Source organism: Athene cunicularia (assembly GCF_003259725.1).
Source record: "Athene cunicularia isolate RWA chromosome 21 unlocalized genomic scaffold, athCun1 chr21_part1, whole genome shotgun sequence".
Taxonomy (NCBI): Eukaryota; Metazoa; Chordata; class Aves; order Strigiformes; family Strigidae; genus Athene; species Athene cunicularia.
The window spans coordinates 7581486-7594257 of NW_020799127.1; positions in this window are offsets into that span (position 1 = coordinate 7581486).

The following is a 12772-nucleotide window of genomic DNA, read 5'->3' on the forward strand; positions in this document are numbered from 1 at the left end:
GCTTCCCCCGCCGAGCGGCCGGCCTGGCGGCGGGGCTCGGACTTGGCGGTAAGTCACGGACCGTTTGCAGGAGCGTTTAGGCCGAGGATGTGCCTTTAAGCCAGCGCCGCTGCTGAGGTCCGGCTTTTCCCTTACCCGCGTTGTTTGACATTCAAAAAACCCCTCTGTGATGAATGGAGATTTTTTTTGACGTTTTATTAAGAGTTCGCCCATTGCTTTGATTTGATTACTTTCATTTTAATTACCCTAATTAGCCATCAAGATATAATTTAGCATTGCTGTCACGTCAGGCCACAGGTGATATTACCGAGAAAGACTTGAGGGCATAAAAAGAAACAGTTCTGAAATAGAAATCACATTAAAAGGAGCTGGGTTGATCAAACGCGTGTGCCTCCTTGCCCCTCCGCTGAGGTTCAGGCACAGCTTGTGGGAATAAAACCGAGACCGGTGCCTTCAATGGATTGTGGCCCAGGCTGCAAAAATCATTACCCATAATTTGACTTTGCTGCATGACTGAGTGGTGTGGAAGTTGCTTCCAGCCACATTTTGCCTTGTAGATACAAAGAACGGGGAGGATGCCAGTATCCTCCATTCATCATTTCTAGCAGAAAGAGTCCCAGGTTGGTTTAGGGTCCAGGGTGCTCACTGCTGTACAGGAATGGTTTAAGGGGTGCTCTTATAACCTGTAGGGTTGGCCAGAAAGCTATCAGCAACAAGAAGAAATTATTTTGTTGACTTAGGGTTATATAGCCGTTGATATGAATAGACCCAGTTTAAAGTTGTCCATCAAACTTAAGCTTAGATTAATTTCAGTTCCGAACTTTGGTCTTCAAAGGAATAAGAGGGACAGCATCTACAAGAGCTCAACGCTGATGGAAAAAGAGAGTTTTTCGCTTGGAAATGACCGCGGTCTGGTATGATACCTGAAGTATATGAATGGAGACCAGGGTGAAAACCTGTTGTTATAAAGTGGCAGAACCAGCAATACGACTTAGAGGCTCCTAATGTTTTTCTCAAGCCACCTGTCCTTTGGGGTAGATATGGCAAGCCCTGTTTTTAGGGTTATAGAAACGCAGGGAAAAATAGTGTGGAGATGTTTATCTAAACATTAAATATTAAGCATGCTATACACTCATTAAATATTAAGTATACTACAATAGCTCCTCATGATGTCTCTGATTACTGATAAATTTTTAAAGGGAGGTGGGTGAGGAGGGAGCACAAGTGGAGGGCTTTGCAAAGCTGGAGATGCACTAACACATGTCTGCAATAACTATTTCCAAAGAGACATGGCTGAGAAATCTTGCATTTATTTCTTTTAAAGGCTCTCAGTGCCTGCAGTGGATATATGGCCCTCCCCTCAGGGTTTTAAGTGCTAATAGGTGTAGCTAGGATGGTGAGAAATCAGTAATACGTGGTTTTGGCACAGAAAAATTCGGCTTAAAAAAAGAATAAACCTGCTTTGATAGAGTGTAATGGAGTGGGGCAGTAGTAACTTAACAACAACAAAAAATCTTTGATTTCTTTGACGAGCATTCTTTACTCTGAGCTGTGCCTGGGTGGGAGAGCAGACACCAAATTCTGCTCTCCTTTAGGCTGGTGTAAGCATGCAGCCTAGGGAGCGAAGATGGCTTGTACTAAATTATACAGGCTGGGTGACTGAGCGCCAACTACATGGGAGTCAAGAAGCTCTGGTGATGTGTGAAGCCACATGATGGAATTTCATCCTGAGGCATATTTAGTTCTACACCTGCAGTCTGCCAGGAGAGTTAGACTGCTAGTAACTCTGCTGTCAAACTGTGTTAGGATATTCTTCTCTCGTGAGGGAAATTTGCACCCCTGGCACTGTATCCCCATGACCACAGCTGCTGCTGTTCCTTTGCGGTAGAACAGTAGATTTCAGGTGGAGCCTCTAAGCTTTGTTATTAGCAGATCTGCTTCCTAACATTGTCTGGTGTAAATGGTAGGTACGTAAAATGTTTCTTTTCAGGATGTTCAAGTTCTCAGTCAGCCTTTCGTATGCTGTTCTTTATGAAATAGGATGGACTGATGATTGGTCAAACTTTTCTGCACGCCAGATAATCACAGAAGAATAACACATCCTAGGAAAACTATAAGGCGATTAAATCGGTGTTTGTAAAGAGCTCTGAAATGTGTGCGTGAAAGGTGGCGTGGCTCAGAGAATAAGTTTTAAGCTTGTCATTTTGTAGTCTGGCCCAATTACTCTGGATCTGGTTGAGTATTAGAAAATTTACCCCTTTGCTTAAGCTTCTCAGCAGGGCCTTGAGGAGTGCCTATCTTAACTTTTCACTTGGTTTTGCCAGGCTGAAACATAAATGTGTTACTGCACTAAACATCCTGGGATTTTCTGAGTGCATAAAGGTATATGGTCGCAGAAAGCCAAAACGATCTCTTTATGCACTGGACTATGTTCATCTATGTTCACCTCAATGAAAATGATAACGCAAAGGATTGTAGGGCTCCTTGATAAAGAGCAGGATTAAGATGCACTTGATCAAGATGACGAGAAAAAATTTTGTTGCTTCATTAGAGAAATATATAATCCCTTTGTTTATGTTATCGAGGTGAAAGCAGTAACAGCAGAAAACTCACAGAGGTCACCACACGTCCTTTGCTGTCTCAGTTATTTTCTGGGATGTAACTGGGATTCGGCAGTGGAGCTGCATAATTTAATCGGTTCTCCTTGTGCTGTGGGTCCTGCAGCAGCTCTCTGTAGGAGGTGGTAAAGTGGATCTGCTCAGTCCGCAGACAGATAGGTGTGCTTGACTCTGACCAGAAACTCCATGACACGAATGAAGTGTTTCCAAGGAGAAATAGTAACTTTAAAGTAATGGCCCTTTCCTAGTTGCTGAAACTGCCTGGTTCCTGCAGTACCTGTGAGGGGTTCAGCCTTCTGCAAGGTTTCTGTTTTCCTTGTCTGCTCCCATAGGCATGATGTGTTTGACCCTCGGCAGCAATTACCTTTTAATAAGCTTCTGTTCAACTGAAAAACAGTTGTCTTGACTGAAGAGGACAAGCCAAACGTTGCATTGCCTGAGACCTGGGAAGGAAAAATGCTCTTAAAGCGCTGCGATCATGCCCAGTGGTCCACTTCCAGAGTGCACGTTCTGAGTGTGCCCCCTCACGAAGTATCATCTGCGTTTCCCTGACATTCAGGAGTCAACAGGAGTCTTCCCCTCTGATGCCACGTCCTCTGATACAAAGGCTCAAGGGTAGAAATTTCTAGCTGAAATATCCTGGTCTGAGTTATTTCACTAGCATTTCCCAGCCTAACTTTGCAAGTACAAGACTTTCTAGATGGAGACTGCTGAAATCAATAGCAGTTGTGCCAGGTATACTTGGGGAGCAAAACCAGCCTGTGATTAGCAAAACCTTTCAACATACTGGACCTCTTGTGCCCTAAAGGTTAGCCAGCCAGGCTGATTCTCCAGCACCTTGGTGTCCAGCGAGGAAGTCATCAGAACAGGTTCGCTGGAACAAAGTCCTCAGCATGCCAAGGAAGCGGCAGTCCAAAATACAATCATGCTCTCTGCTTCCATTCTTCCCAGTGCAAAATGACCATTATCAAACTTCTTTTTTTTTTGGGGGGGTGATATGTTACTTGCCATGTTTATTTAGGAGATAAGATTTTGAGGCCAAGGATAGGGAATGAATCTCAGAAGGGATCTCCCAGCACTGCAGTAACATGAAGAATAACAAACCGTGAGGTATCAAAAAGAAAGCTGTTACAGCATCTCAGTAGATATGATGCCAACTCAATTAACAGCGTTAACCAGCCCACTTTATTCCTCCTCTGTTAATACTGAAACTTACTGCTTTTATTTCCTCTCATTCCTTCCTCACGTTACAAACAAACAGGGATAAGAAAGCGTTTGTTAAGGGATAACTTGTTTGGTTACCCTGTTTCCAACTTGTATTGGTTTGAACTAAGTTTATCAACCAGCCATGGAAACATTAATCACCCAGAAAAATAGCACACAGTGAAATGACTTTTCAAAATGTCGTTGGTATAATTATCATCTTGGCCATTACATTAAATGCCACCATTTATAACTGTTATGTTTAAGTATGCAAACAGTAATTAACTTGGTAATGAACTGAGGACCCCTGTGCCTCTCTTCCCTCAGCTAATTTGCATGTTAATTATCATTAGCAACCAGGGAAACAAGTTATAAACAGCTTAATTAGCAGCTTAATCATTTTTACAAGAAAACGTGCTGCACTTTGATACATGAGCAAGAGTTAGATTAATGAAGTCAGATGAGCATGTTTTTTCAGCGCCGTTCCCCGCTGCAGCACTATGCTTGTACTTGGGCGGTGTGGGTAACACGGCCGCCTGCACACGCGTGTGCACACACTCGTGCTTCAAGTGTCCCTGGTTCATTTTACAAGCAGGCATTGTTTCTGCGGAAGGCTCTGTCAGCGTTCTGAGAGGAACTGCCCTTCTCTTTCGCGTCTGGTAGCAAATAGTTGCGTTCACTAGACACTGGGAAAGCTGAAATTCCAGCGTGATCAACCAAAAGGCAGGAGGCCAGTTTTGGTAACGATCCCCATTTAATCCCGTGGTTTCTGGGCCGCCTTTGCTGTGATTTGGTTGGATTCCCCCTGCGCTGACACTGTTTTGGACACCAGGGATGCCCCGCTCACCGGGCCCCGCTAGCCAAGGCTCTGTGGATGCCACGGCTGCGGGCTCAGTGGACGGTGCTGCCCGTGCTGCCTCAGCCACACGTGTGTGCGTTTCAGAGCCAGTGTTCTGGCTCGCTGATGCTGCTCTTACTCCAGGTAGGGCTTTTGCACGTTAGGCCAGGCTCACAGTTGAGGGCTGAGCTTGTCTTCCTAAGTAGGAACTGTGAATGTCTTAAGCTGTTCTGAAGTTTATCAGAAAAAAGAATTTGCCTCCTCTGTTTGGTTTGCTTTGTTTTGCTTCCTTTTTGCAGAAAATTTCTGGTGATTTAATGGAAAATTTAGGCACAATGAGAGATTGTCTTTTTTTTTTTGCAGGTTATCATACCTCCATTCCCCAATATACAATAAATAATAGCTAGCTCACGTGCATTTTGAAGGTGATTTTTATTTTTTCTTTTTAAGACTTTTTTTTTTTTTTACATTCAGAGGTTAAATGGTGAGCTGGAATCAGGTCTTATTTCTACAAAGGACATAATGATTAAAGGAAGGAAAATCTTATTAGGAAGGAGAAATGCAAACTGTGGTTTATAGCTGGTGTTGCCCAGTATGTGCGGTGGCAGGCACGCGGTGTAAACGGGCACTGATCTGCGTGGAGTTTGGGTTTCTGTGTGTGTACTGAGATCCTTGATGGATAAGCGATCCAGATGAGGCTCACCCTGTTGCTTATACACTGGATAAAATGTCAGTCTGGGAATTATTCCACATTAGTCTGCCAAGAGCACTTCTCATTTGATCAAGAATCAATCATTTGATGAAAGGCAATAGGAATTTTGTCATAACATGAGAACGCATTGTCCAAGGAGGTTGTGAAATGTCTGTCACCAGAGATTTTAGGAATGGGTTAGATAAACATCTGTAAGGGATGGTTTGGGTATTGTTGATCCTGCTCCAGGATAGCAGGGTAGACTTAAGGTCTGAAACCAGACAGTTTTCTGTGATGTGGCTGCAGAACATCCGTGGTGTTTGATTGGGAGATTTAGAATCTGACAAAACTCATTTCGCTGCAAGTTTGATCCAAAACCAGGCTGGCTTCTTTATTCCACAGGAATCTAGGGATTCTCTCCATCACGATAAAGATGCTCATTGTTATGATGTGTAAAGAAATACATGCTTGCACAAAATTAAACTTAAAAGGTGTTAGAACCTTAATGCAACTCGTTATTGGCAATACAATGCCCATCCTTCTGCCATGACAGATCATTACCGGTAGGGGGTACCAGTGCACTGTTTGTAAGGATAGAAATGGTCATCTTTGGAGATCTTTTTAAAATTTCTAATTTTTATTTTTTATGATTAACTGGGGCTAACACAAAAGCAGGAAGCTGCTCCCTTGTAGGGCTTGTGAGTTCAGCACACAGAATTTGCCAGGCTGTTACAGATAGAGCGAAGGAGTTAATTGCAGAGGGCTCAGACGTCTTTTCTGTTTTCCTTTTTTTTTTTTTTTTTTGTTCTCCCAGAAGGATTTTTATTTTGGGCTTTTGAATTTATCTGCAGGCATATCACTGGCCCTTATTAATTCAAGATAAGGATCAAATCATGTAAGGATGGCTGAAAATCTGAAAGTTCCCAGCTCAGGCAGGCTTTGCTATATCGGAGAGTGAAATTCATTGAACTCTGTGGAGCTAAGGAGAGTTGTGTTTCTAGCTCTGAACGATAGCTGAATGAGATCTTACACTGCAGGAGCGGCTTCCTTTCAAACTAGGACTAGGAATTTAGCCAAACATTTTTCTTAAGAGCCTGTGTAATTTATAATAATGCAGAACATCTCTGAGGAATGCCCTCCAGAATGCTTTGGGGTTTGTGTTTGCAACTGTCCTACCTCCCAAAAATGAAATGCAGCCCTGAATCACGGTTTGTGCTGAGCACTCTGTTCCAACCCTATTCAAGTCAGTTTGGCCACTGACTACAGTATAATGATCTTTTTAGTTCTGAAAGTTTGTCTGTGTAGCTTTGAACCCAGCCAGAGTGAGCTCTGCTTAACAAGTGGTAGTCCTGTCGGTAACTACAGTCAACCGTGACCATGCCTTAATAAGCCACGGTGCTCAGTTCCCAGATGAACGATGGCCCAAAGACGCCATCCGCCTTGTGAAGTAGTTGTCTGTTGAACTGAGGAGATAATCCAGGTCTTGCTTTGTCAGTCAGGTTGTCTCTTTCAGTCTGCAAAACCCCAGTGTGTTTGGAGACCGAACTAGCTGCTTACCACAAGAAGTAGTCCAGATAGTTCAGGGCTCACCTGAAAAGGGGGAAGCTTGCATTAAGTGTTTGTTGATTTACCTAATCCCGTAATGGACGGGTGAGATCAGATGTTGGCAGTTTATCCCTTTTCCTCGGATACCTTGAGAAGAATTGTCACATACTTCACAAATGCACACACAGAAGACATCTGTTCAGGTAACTTACCAACTGAGACCATGATGGCAGAAGAAGGGTGCAGCGGAGAAGCTAGAGTCCCTGTAGGTTAGTGTGTAATTTTACCAAAGAAAAGACAGTAAATTCCGAAAGGGGAATGAATTCTTGCATGAGCCAAGAGCGACAAGCAAGTCTAGAGTGCTCCAGCCTGCCCCACAGCCCAGCACGGCCCAAGCAATGGCCCAGTCAGTGAAGCTTGGCTGATTTACACCAGCTAAGGATCCAGCCTAGTGCGTTTTATCTCCTCTGCCACTGGCCCCCATCATTTCCTCGCGAGGGACGCTGCCCTGCGGAATGGCAGCCAGTAAAGAGAGAGCTTCCTGTGCTATGTTCCATAAATTCTTTATCAGCTCGTGTAATCAGATAGCATGGCTGGATGTTGATTTTGTTACGGTACCTGGAGCGAATCTCTATATGTTAATTTAAAGCCATAAAACTACAGCTTAGGGTTTCGGCATCCTAATTGAAACTTCCTCTTCTTGGAGGCATTCATGCTACAGCGGAATAATAATCATCATAAAAAAGCAAGATGCAGATAAAATGAAAGTGCATTGTTTCAAGTAACCCATAAATGCCAGGAAAACTCTGACACCTAGTGCCAAGCGTGCAGCCGTGCTGAAGAATGTCCACTGGACTTTCTGCTCTCTTTTACCAGCAGTCCAGTAGAAGCTTCGTAAGGAGATCTGTTGTTGTCAGAAGTTTGGTGTTTGGTCTCTCCTTGTTTGAATTGCCATTGCATGAAGAGTACACTGTGCCTGGCACCGTGGGGCTATTGTTTCTGGTCAATGCTATTTAATTGTCCCTTGGACATTCTGCTCTTCTGCTGGGGAGATGCTGCTGAGGTCACAAAAGATCTGAAGAGCAGGATATTCGTTCTCAAACTGTCAAATCTGGATTCTGAAAACTCTCACTGCCAAGGCAGTCGCTTAGAACTGCAGATCATGTCCTTAAAGTCTCCTGTCTGGCAGCCAGGAGTGGGATAGGGGAGCATCATGTGGAGCTAAAGGAAGGTGACAGAGGGTGGGATGCTTAGGGCAGAGGTGAAATGGATAGGAATTGGTAGAAGAGTCTCACGGATTTCCCTGAGATAACCTGGCCCTTCGGCGGGACCTGTCTGAACGCAGACTCTAACCTCCCGCGCTGGCAGCGGTGCCTGAGCCAGGCAGCTGGAGCCACGTGTGCTGAACAGCCTTTGCTTCTGCAGGCAGGCCAGGCCTCACGTTCGACACGGCTAGGCTTGAGCTGGGGTCCAGGTTTGGGAGTTTGCTCCTTTCTGCTGATCTGTTGTTTCCTCTAGCTCAAGGAGTAAGCTCTGCTCTGCTACACCCACCAGTCTCAGGGTCTTGTCTCCAAAAAGACCATTAATGCTTAGGCAGGGGTATAGAACCTTGTGCTTAGAAGCGAAGCAGAAAGGATAAGACAGCACCAGCCTGCTGACTAGGCTGAGAACCAAATGCTGTAACAGATCAAAGGGAAAACTAAATTATAGATTGATAGATGCCTTTAGTTTATAAGTTATTAAGCACCAGGTAACAGGTTAGATTAATATTGTGCCTGGAGGTTTCTTTTTTTGCTTCTTTTTTTCTCTCTCTCCTTTTTTAAAAACTGGAGAAAACAAAATATTTTTCTAATTAAGTAAATCTACAGTGCTTGCTAATGGGGCCCGTCTGTGTGCTTGTCACGGGGCACAGGGAGAACTGGAATAATGATTTTATTTTTTCATTAAATAGAATTATAGGCAGTTACTCAAAGCAACTGAGAGTCTAATTGAAAGAAAACCATTTCTTCTTAATTTACTTTCACGGTTCTGGATGATAAAAGAGTGTGTTCGCTGGAAAATTAAATAAAAAACACAACATGAGGAAGCTTGAAATAATGCTGCTCAGGCACAGGTGGGCAGAGAGAGCACAGTAGTTTTCCTGCTGGTTATTACTGAGTTCAGATAGAAGTGCTTCCTCTCCCCAAAAGGTGCATTTCTTCTCTCTTGGGGCCCTTCCCAAGCTTCCATTTCAGTTTCCCCCCTTTCACTTCAGGGGCATCCCTTTGCCTTCCAGTTTAGTCATCCACCACGTTAACCGTGTAAGCTGGACTCTTCTGCCGGGTTAGACTCCCCTTCTCCCTCCGTGGGTGACAGGGGCCAGATACCAGTGCTCGTCTGTTCCCCAAATGATTCCCGACTAGTTGGGATTACCAGGCTCAGCAGGAAGAGGTGGGGAGTGAGGGGGTTGCGTGGAGAGCTGGCTGGAGCACTAACCCTGCCTAGGACAATGCCAGACTTGCTGAAGTCCAGAAATCACTATATGTGAGTCTGAGAGAAGCCAGATACAAAATTCAACTTGGCGGGGTGCATGAAGAGCTCCTCCAGGAATTATTCTTGATCCAGTGCGGGGGATAAAGTATGTCTAAGGACAGGTACCCAGAGAGAGGGTGTGAAGTCACAGTCAGAGCAGGGACCCGGGACTCTGGACTCCAGTTGGTGTTTTGCAAATACCTTGCTGTGGTGAGAAGTGCAGGCTGGACCAGCAGGCATTCCTCTCGCTGCCATGACGAAGCCCTTTGGTTCCAAGCGCCAGCTTTAAGCTCATGTGTGCACCTTTCTGGGCCAGGCTCCAAGGGCTCCTTACAGAGTTGCCAACGTCTCGTGAGGCGGTTGGGTTTCTGTTCTCTTACTAGGGCTGCAGTGAGCAAGTAAGGTTCGACAGCATCTTTCTCGGCCCCGGAAACCTTTGGGCAGTGCCCAGCCCCCCTGCACAGGCACATGAGGGGTTAAGAAAATGGGAACTGATTAATTCCATGGCGAGGGTCCTTATCTGGCCCTGGTGCTGCCTCAGAAACGGACACATCTGGTAGGGTCACAGCATCAAGGAATGGCTGCAGCACTGAGGCAAGGGTCTGTTTCCACTAACCATTTCTGCTACTTCTTACACTAAGTACTTCCTAAAAAAGGCACAGGATAATGTTTCACTGTGGCTGCTGTTAGATTTACGGGGATACCATTTGCTCCAACTCTTGGATTCACTCAGTCCGGGACAAGATTAAAACCAACCCTTCAATTTCCTTTTTTCTTTAGGAAATTAACTGTGGCTTTTCTGCTAATGAAAGTCCAGAGACACTAGCTTATTCAGGCTCTCTGCTGGCTCTGTGTTTGTTTGATATGTCTTCAAGGTGCACCTGAAGGTAACAAGAAGTTAAGGCAGCAAGGCAGCTATCAGCAATTAACCCTAAACATTATTTTCTGCCTTTTATAAATGCCTGCGTATATAAGGAAGCCAGAGCAGGGCTTGGTCTTGTCACTTCAGGAGAAGAGGCTCAGTCTTTTCTGTTTGAAAATAGGGTAAAGAAAAAGGCAGTGAAAACTTTCCACGCAACAAAACCTATTTTGACTCCATCTACAGATAATCCGTGCTTCTGTGAATCTGTAAAAATTTGTTTCGTTCCAGTTTCATCTTTATTTCTTCATGTTGCATAATCCAAAACTAAAGAAGTAATTTCAAAAGAAAATTGGAATCTTCTTCTGCTTCTACTGAAATATTTCTAAGAAATGTTTTTGTAACTAGCTTTGCTTGAAAAGGGCTGTTTCTTACAAACTGCTCTGCTGCTGATGCCTTGAGGCGTTCAAGGGAAAGAACTTCCCTGTAATACTCCTTCATCAGCTGTGTCTTGCGTCAGGACAGGGCAGTCAGTCAGGACGAGCCGGAGCAATGGGACGAGATATTTATATTTTTCCCATCAGTAGGCTTAGTTGGGAATTTTCTGACAAAAAGGGTTTTCACTGGAAAGTGCTGGTTCAGCCAAAATTATTTTTCTTCCATCTCATTCCCAGAAAACACTGGCTTCTTTGTTTCCTTCTGCTGCTGGAGAATCTGGGCCTCTGGGATCAATGGTTCCAGTGCTGTCCCAGCGCAACCATTTTCCTCCCTTTGGAAAATATGAAGCCTTCCAGGTAGTCTGGAGGAGAACTGGACACCATAAAAATCCCCGTGGAGGCAAGTGAGCTGTGACTCTGGGGTCTGATTGAACCCTGGCTTGTGTTGGGCTTGCAAAGGATTTGCCAAAAGAAGTTTGCTGGGATTTTTTTTGTTTGTTTATTTTTCATCGGTATCTGAATGGATGGGTTTAGTTAAAGAGAATCCCTAGTCAATAGACTCACTGTACTTTACTGGTCGTTAATACACTGGGAGGAATGGATGACCAGGCCCTTGGAATTAGGTGCCTTTTTAGGCTGGGAAACATACTTCCAGTCCATATTGTTGAGATGAACGAAAGGGAAGAGAAGATGTTGCTGAATCTCCTATTCTTATTCAGGGGGAGGCTTCCCCCGTTCTGAACATCCTGCTGAAGTGCCATGAAGAATAAACAATGTCCTATAAACTACCTGATGAATGCTTCTTTCAAAATAAAGATTTATTTTTTTTTCCCAAACTCTTTAATACCTTCCTAATCTGGAGTACAATTTTTCTCCTGTATAATCACTATATTAAAATTTAATGGCAAGTATTAATATAACATACTTAATGGCGACCTGTGTATTATTCTGAATGTAGCTGCTCTGCAACAGAGCTCTGTGAGCTTGAACAGGAGAGTATTTAACTCTTCCCTGGCACTCGGTGGGTAGCAAAGGCACCTGGTCTTAGCTGCTACCACACAGAGCAGACTTCAGTGCTGGGAATTGTGTTGGCAGGTTGCAAGCAAGGAACATATCCTCTTCATGTGTCTGTTGGGATCACTTCTGTTTTCTTCTGAGCCCATTTGTAGGGAAATTTAGACCAGCAATGTGAAGGAGAGAGTGAAACTGTGTTTAAATCGTGGCAGGGTGGAGGTGAACGAGTGAAGAAGGTTAGACCATTCAAAAAAAGAGATAACTGGACAAATTGGAAAGGAAACTTCTTTTCTTGGCCCACACAGCAGCACGGTTGTTAACTCTTTTTAGCCTGACTGCCACCTGGGTTGTGTCTCCGTGTCCGTGTGAGTGTGGATGCTGTGTGCAGGACTCTGTGAAGTACGGAAAAGCATTTTTCCCGCTTTCCTGGTGTGCCTCATCTCCTTGCACTTCTCCAGAGAGTAGATATTCAAGATCTCATATTTTGCTCTTCCTGGAGACTGTCTGAGAGAAAGCTCCTGGCCTCAGCTGTGCTCAGCACAAGGACCAAAGTGCTTCCTTTGCCTGGCTGTTTGCTGGCTGCCTTTTCCCCTTTCTATCCCAAACCTTTAGAGCCAGAACTGACCCATCAAGTTGAGTCGCTGTGTCTAGGAAATGTGGATATCTGGCATTTAGAGTTTGCTATCCTGTAGTATTGGAGCATCAAACCTTAGTATAATTACCCACCAAAGAGACTTAAAAAATGGACAGCCCCAAAATAATGAGGTTGGCTTGAAGACACAAGGTTATTATTGAAAGTTATTGTTTTGGGTTTGGAAGCTTTGCGTTTCTAGTGTTCAAGCTGTGGTCCATAACACGAGAGGTAGAAACTTGTGATAAAGGAAAACTCAATTAGCATATAAACACAGACATGCCAAAGCTCCAGCTTAATGCAGAATGCTGAATCTCATGACAACAATCTGTGTGGCTGACAAAGCCATAAAACCTCAGATCCGCTTAAAGGGAAGAATACAGGAAACAAATCTTTCCGTGCAGGTTTGATTCTGCGGGTGCCCC